The sequence below is a fragment of the Silene latifolia genome, chromosome 9, assembly GCF_048544455.1.
Source record: "Silene latifolia isolate original U9 population chromosome 9, ASM4854445v1, whole genome shotgun sequence".
Classification (NCBI taxonomy): Eukaryota; Viridiplantae; Streptophyta; class Magnoliopsida; order Caryophyllales; family Caryophyllaceae; genus Silene; species Silene latifolia.
In genome coordinates this window covers 226055429-226063712 of record NC_133534.1, presented here as the reverse complement: position 1 = coordinate 226063712, position 8284 = coordinate 226055429, and positions in this window count along the sequence as shown.

Sequence of the window (8284 nt, the reverse complement as noted above, 5' to 3'; positions counted from 1 at the left end):
GAATGAAAGGTTTGTTGAAAGCGTTGAAGGAGTTGGGTGACCAGGTAAGGTGGCCTAAGCCACCTACGCAGCCCGGCCTAACAACAATCGGGATCGCAGTAAGAGGTGTAAGTGGCATCAGGATATCGGACATCGAACAGAAGATTATTTCAGGCTACGGAAGGAGGTAAAATTTCAGGCGCGGAAAGGGAATCTGGATCACCTGTTATCACGTGGGGGCAAGCAGGATAAGAGGGAGACAACAAACCAGGTACTCCCCTCTACTCCGCCTATATGCACCAAAATCATTAACGTGATAACAGGTGGATCCAAGTTGTCAGGGTTAACTTACTCTGCAGCCAAGAGGCGAGCTACCGAAGGCAAAGGAGACTACCCAGAAACATCATGCAGAGTGAGTCAAAGTGACTTACCTATGGTTACATTCAACGAAGCTGACACAGGAAACGAGGCAGAACAGCACCACGATGCCCTCACCATTACGCTATCTATTTGGAGTTGCACAGTGCGAAAGGTGTTGGTGGACACCGGGAGCTCCGTGAACCTCATCATGTTTGAAACTCTCAACGTAATGGGCTTCGACAAAGAAAACAAGATAAAGAAATCTGTGCCACTAGTGGGATTCAGGGGTGAGACAGAACATTCGGTAGGCGAGATAACCATTCCATTGAAGGAGTCAACAAATTAGTGAGGTACCTAGTCATCGAGGGTCCGGCCACTTATAACGTTATCATGGGGAGACCATGGCTGCATCAAACGAAGGCGATCCCTTCAACGTACCATCAGTGTCTCAAGTTTCCAACTTCGTGGGGCGTGGTCAAAGTGAAAGGAGATCGTGAGGAATCTAGAAGCTGTTATAAGCAAGCCCTGAAAGCCATAACTAAGCATCCCTCATAGTAATTACAGGACCGGGGAACCTCGGAGGGATACAAGGAGCCACCCTCAGAGGAGTTAGATCAGGTCCACCTGGATGAGGCGCACCCGGATAGAGCAATATTAATTGGAGCAACCTGTATCAGGGAGCTACGAGATCAGCTAATTAAATTTCTTAGTGAGAACATGGACTGTTTTGCTTGGTCCCACAATAATATGGTCGGCATAGATCCATATATTATCTTACACAAGTTAAGCGTGAATCCAGGCTGCACCCCAGTGCAGCATAAGAGAAGAAAATTTGCAGCAGAGATGAATGAGGTTATCAACAAGGAAGTAGTCAGCCTCCTGGCGGCAGGAAAAATCATAGAAGTCAGTTATCTTGACTGGCTTTCTAATGTGGTAGTGGTGCCTAAGAAGAATGGAAAATGGAGGGTATGTGTAGATTTTACAGATCTAAATAAAGCTTGTCCGAAAGATCCTTTTCCACTACCACATATTGATGCAATGGTGGATGCCACAGCTGGGCATGAAGTGCTTACCTTTCTAGACGCCCGAAGTGGCTACAATCTGTAGATACCCAGTATCTGCTGAGACTCCAACAAACACCCGATGATTATCGGACTATAACATGTTTTGGAATCGCGGCGTTTGATCGACAGTTTGTGTACAACTTTACGTCGGAAAACTTAAAACGATTTTGAAAATAAAATATTTCAAAACATTTCAAAAATACCTGGAGTGTTTAATGCACGACGACGGGGTCGCAATGACACTAACTAGAGTCAAAACAGACACCGGACCAAAACCTGACTCAAAAATTCAAATCTCGACTCCAACAACGAGTCAAACCGAGTCAACCACCAAAAACAAAACATTTCAAACCTTCTACCCTAAGTTTTCCCGGATTCATGTTTGGTCAAGTACCAAACATGTGACTACAAAACCTAGGATAGAACAAATCATGATTGCGTTTGTTGTGAAAGCGATAAGACACCTCGAAGAACCGCGGTGTGGCTCGCACCTCTTTGAGCAGCCCAAGTTGCCACGTCGCTCAAAACTCACACAACCACTCATTTCCCTATAAATGCCCCTCAAATGCCCCCCATTTGAGATTTACGCGAGTGTCCGCCCCTTCTTTTCTCCCTTAAAATTCTCGACTCGACTTCTTAAGTCACAATCCGACGCGTATTTACGACCTACCGATCGTAAATACAAGCCTTACACATTGTTTGGTACCGTCATCGTGCATTAAATCACTTGACCGACCACTTCGACCACTACACCATCACTAATATTAAAACACTCTTTTTACTTACCAAAACGGTTTTAAACCGAGTTTTTTCCGATCAAACAAGTTGTTACACTTATGGAAGCCTTGAACAAATCCAAGACTACACCCAAGGTAGGAATTGGGACGAGTGGTAGTGTTCCTCACCTTGTGGTGGGGAACGTATAACCTTGGCTTCTGGAATGTCAGGGGATTAAACAACCCTACTAAGCAAAGGCATATAAAGTGGTTTCTGCATATGAATAAAGTGGGTTTGTTTGGTCTCCTAGAGACCAAGGTTAAATCCTTGGCTCTGAATAGTTTGCAAAATTTACTTATGGATGGTTGGAGTTTATCTACTAATAATAGTTCTCATAAGGGTGGTAGGGTTTGGATCTTGTGGAATCCTTGATACCTGTCGAAGTGAGTACCAAAAATAATATTTATAAATTCCAAACTACAACTAGCAAGCGGTAGTAAGGGTCGATCCGCAGGGAGGTAGGAAGAGAATAGTTGCTATATATTTCAGTCTATCGGGTAACAGTTGTGGGGGTTTTGATGTGAATAAATTCTAAAACTATTAACATAAATTAAATAAATAAATAAAAGTTGCAAAAGATGTAAACTATGATAAAAGAAATGCTAAGACGGTCGGTTCACTATAGCTGCGATGACACATAATCCTAGGTAACTTCGAAATACGGTCGCGAAGGATGGGGAAAACAAGTCCTCTTGGTCCATGTTAAATAGTAGCTACCTCTCGGCCTATGCTACTATTCCCTAAGTCTCACTAATACTAACTCTCGTTCTTGATTAATGATTCCTAATGCCAACTAAATCACGTTATCTCTCGATCTTAGCAATTTAGTCGTTTTAATTCGTTAATTATTGTCCATTCCTATCTCTCGATCTATGGGATGGTCAAGTTTGAGCATCTATCAAGTCTCCTCTCGGTCTCATTGAAATATAAAGCACTTAACGAAACAAACAAAGCAAAACCAGACGCGTAACCAGTCGATCGACCATGGGCACCGGTCGGCCGACCATACCGTGAATCGAAATCGCCTATAATTTATGCCATCTACGCTATAGCTCCCCTACATCATAGCGGGGTTAATTTAGCTACTCATATTTGTGATGAAAACAGCAATAATATTATCAAATAAAGCTAACGAATTCATGCTTAGATTAATTAAATAAACAATTAACATAAAACGATAATTGGCTTTGGGGATTCTAACCTAGCAATTCTATACTACGAATGACTTAAAACAGCGAGTATTAAACGAAGGAACAGAAAATACCGTAGGGAGAATTGAAGAGGAAAGATCGAAACCGAATGTAAAGAAAGCTTTATTGACGGAAAATAATCTAAACTAATGACTATTGAATTGTATATTAAGAACTTGATAATAGAAACTGGATGGTTATTCTGAAAACTAAGGTTATGTTATATAGGAATAATCCTGCGTAACCTTTATTCCTAAACCTAATCACAATGGTCTTTGGAATTCTCAATCTTTTAACTTGCGCATCAGCTCATGGAGTGGTCGATCAACCACTTGTACCAGTCGATCGACCAAGAGTGTTGTACAGAATTGCATTCTGACGATTCCTGCAGCGCGCACCGATCTTAAAACAGCTGCTATTTCTTCGTTATTTAGTCAAATCAGGCGTTCTACACGGCGTTGGAACGCTAAGAGGATAAGCTTTCACCTCCAATTGGAATCACTCGATTATCAGCTGTAGAACTCGAGATATTGCCATATGAAGCAGGCTGAAATATCGTGAAGTGCTCTTTGCTTGTTAAACTCGTATGCACCCATGCTTTTGTTATCTTTAGGCCTTGAAACGCGCACCAAGCTCATTCCTCGAGTCAATACTTCATGTCAAATCCTATGCTAAACACTCCGGGGCAGATTTGGTCCATTTTCCGCCATATTCTTCACATTCCTACAAAATCACACGAAAAGGAAGAAATACACGAAACAAGGGAAATAGTAGCATAAACTACTTAATTGAGCTCTAAAATGCGTGTGAAATGAGGTGCAAAACATCATATATTAGACACGCATCAAACTTCCCCAAACCAAACCCTTGCTTGTCCCCAAGCAAGAACTAGACTCGATCTTAGAACCTAATGGAACGAGTTCAATCTCAGAGCGAAAAGCAACAAGTAAAACCTAAACCAATTTAATGCACAACTAACAATCAATTAGCATTGTGAATCATGCAAACGAGTTATTGAGTCGTTAAAAACTGCTGAACCGTCAACTATAGAGACTTATCAAATTGGACTCTCACGGGTCGCTCAAATCACTCAAATAAGCACAGGTGAATAAATGTAAAGATAGAAAGAAGTAATTTTGTAACGACACTCACCTAACTACGACCTATAAGGACATGCCTGCAATCTAATATGAAAATAATCTCTACAACCGAACATATGCATTCCAACCAAACCAGTGACCATGACACATGCCGAGGTAAATATGGATATGTGAGGTAATGGGTAAGAAGAGGCAAAAATGAATTTGGATAAGAGGAGTTAAAGCCAAGCTAGTAACTACATGTCCAAATTATAACAACATCCAACTTCTTGCTCAGGATAAATCAATACAAAACGGTGCTAATGAGTAGCACTAATCTCACAATCTCCACAAAAAGCCAACTCCCCAAATGATAATAATAAAGCATGGGAGCAAAAATCGCCATTTGATAAAGACTTTGAATTATGCGATTTTGATTTTTTTCTTTTCTTTTCTTTTATTTTCTTCCTTCTTTTCATTTTTTTTTTCTTTTTTTTTTCAATTCTATTTTCTCTTCCTTTCTTTCCTCCGTTCAACATTCCACCGACCTTCTCATACAGAGCAATATAACCAAGATGCAATAAACACATTCCCACAACTACCAATACTAGCTCGGATAGGGTAGGCTAAATAATGGTATGTAGCTTATGGTACGAAAAGGCAAATTTGGCTATGAGGGGCTCATGGGTAAAATGAGAAAAGGGGAAACCTCTACCACATGTGTCAACAAACCACAAACCGAATGCATACGGGTATTAAGTAGATTAAGTTCATATTTATGCATATTGATGTAACATGTCTTATAAGGAGTAACTACTCACATCCTAAATAAACTGGTCATAAATGTCACCAGTTATAGGCTCTAAAACTCAGAAAATGATGTAGTTTGCCAAAAATCTAAGTCAAGTTTAAAGTTCAGCAAATAATTAACGAAAACTCGTAGACTATGCATATATGATTCTACTAATAACATGTCAATTAGCAAGGCTTAGGCATAAACAGCTGCAAATGCAATGTCATCATTGAAATACTACCGTTCCGACTCGACCTATATGCTAAAATAAACGTGGATTTTTTTGAAATTTTTGAAATTTCTCAAACAATTTTTTTTTCATATATATATATGAAATGAAATAACAAATGCAGACTGAAATGCAATAAATGTGAAACAGAAATGCAATGGAACATGTGAATGCAACGCAAAACCCTTCCCCAAACCAAATCACACAATGTCCCCATTGTGCAAAATCATATAAGAAAATAAGCAAAGGAAATGGGAGTTGCGGAATTATAACTAAAATTGACATAAAAGAAGGACTCGGAAACTCACAAGACTTTAAGCGCAGCAAAAAGGATACCTCCCCAAACCAGCGTGAGCTAGAAGGTTTCAGTAGCCAGCAGTGCTACCAACAAGTACCTGAAAAGACAAACAAAAGTACCGCGCATGATTTCCGAGAAAGCAATTTATGAAACGCAAAATTATGTGCACAATAAGGAAATGGAAGAAAACAGAAATAAATCGGAGAATAAAGTGGAGAAAAGACTCCCTCAACTCCGCAAATCGACCAAACACGGCAGGGGAATGATCGAAAACAGTGCAATGAATGGACAGGGCGGTCGATCGACCACCTTACCCGATCGATCGACCAAGATGACGAAAAAAGCTCCTGAATCAGTAGCGCTCGGTCGATCGACTAAGATGACCATCGATCGATCAAATAGTCTTTGTAACTTCCTGATTTCTTCGAATTAGCTCAATAAATTGAGCTAACAAGGTCTATAAATCTGCAAATACACATAATAATGCGCCCAAAATTGCGCAAAACCCAAAGTAACAGTCTATAGTTTATAAAATCCTAAGCAAACCAATTAAAATGCGAAGTCTCGCACACACGAAAAACGATAAATAGTCTAAAAGCAATAAATTGTCTTTAAAAGGTCTAAGAAACGAATAGATCAACGGAAACTGCGGAAAATCTTCGACCAAGGCTTCTGTCTACATGAAGTAGCTTCCGCAGTGCTCATCTCAGAAGCTGGACTCCACTCTACTCCGCCTGGAATACTTAACGGATCATCTCTAGCATCTTCCCAAGCATGACCATCATCTTCTAGCTCCTCACACTCAAGATCCGACTCCGAGATTTTTACTGGCTCCTTCTTCTTGGGCTCCTCATCTGGCTCCTCGTCAGTTGCATAGCTCAGACATCCCAAACCGCCTCTCTGAACAATGGGCTCCTTAACAGCTGGAGCGATCAGCGGTTCTTTCTTCCCCAAACCGGTTCCTGCAATATCCAAAACAGAAGAATCTTCCTCCAATTTGCTCCCAATCTGGGGCGGAGGTGTCATAACAGGAATAGGCACATGTAATGAAGGAGGAGTGTCAGTAATTACAACATAAGACTTACGAGTAGAAATCGCATTACAAGTCACAGGACACATAGCATCTTTCTTCCTATAAGTCTGGGCAAAACTAATGGACTGCTTCCCGCCTTAAAGGTCGGTGTCCCCGAGCCAACATCAATAATCGCACCAGCAAAGTGTGCAAAAAGGGTCTACCCAAAATGATAGGGATATGGGCATCCTCGGGTATGTCTAACACAATAAAGTCAACTGGGAAGAAGAATTTTCCTATTTGCACAGGAATATCCTCTAGGACTCCTACGGGCTGGACCGCAGAACGATCAGCCATTTGCACTGTCATATTAGTGACCGCAAATCTAGTCAATTCTAATCTCCTAGCAAGACTCAAAGGCATGACACTAATACTAGCCCTTAAATCACATAATGCCTTCTCAATTGAGAAGGTACCAATATTACAAGGGACCGAAAAGCTACCGGGTCGACTAACTTGTGTGGAGCAAAGTGAGTCAAGTAAGAGCTAGATTCTTCAGTTAAATTAACAGACTCGACCCTATCAAGTTTCCGCTTCTTATTTAAAAGCTGCTTCATGAATTTCATATAAGCGGGAACTTGATTAACCAACTCAAGAAAAGGTACTTGCACATTGAGACTATGAATGACATTTTTAAATTTTTCAAAATATACCTCATCCTTCGTTGGTACCGGTACCTCTCTCTCGGATATGGGGTCACATCGAAGTAGCTTAGCCCTCTCCTCTAGGTCTCTCATACCGGCATCAGTGGACTTAGGCTGAAAATCCATTACTTTTTCCTTGTTATAGCTCGAACCTTCTTCAGTCCATCTCAGGAATGAACCATTGACCGTCTTAGGGTCATACTTTGGAATCGGAGCGGACCCATCAACATCTGGATCTTGCCTCAATAGTTTCGGAGCCGTCGTACCCTGAAACAAGAAGTCCCTCAAGTTGTCTGGGCATTGGAGGATGGAATGGTTCGTCATCACCGCTTCCTCGGTCGATCGACCATGTTGGTCGATCGATCGATCCGTTTCAACAAGATACCGAAGCTATGTCATTTCGCGGACTGGTCGATCGACTGGGTGATGTGGTCGATCGACCGTGATTACTGCTGATCGTCTTTTTCTCGCCCTTTTTCTTCTTCCCTTTTTCAGCATTTTTCTCAAATCCATCAAGAGTAGATGATACCCGTCGTTGTGAGTACCAAAAATAAGATTTATAATTTTCTATTAAGACTAACCTAGGCTAGTGGTAACAGGGTCGAACCACAAGGAGGCAGATGTAAATTCTAGTTGATTTATATTCAGTCTAAGGTAACAATTGTGGGGGTTGAGTTGAAATGGTCTATAGCTAAGAACAAGTAAAGATAATAAACTAAAAAGACGGTTTAACAGATAAAGAAGGGGGGGTACTAGGATGATCGGTTCATTATAGCTTCGGCGGCAGCAAACTACGTCG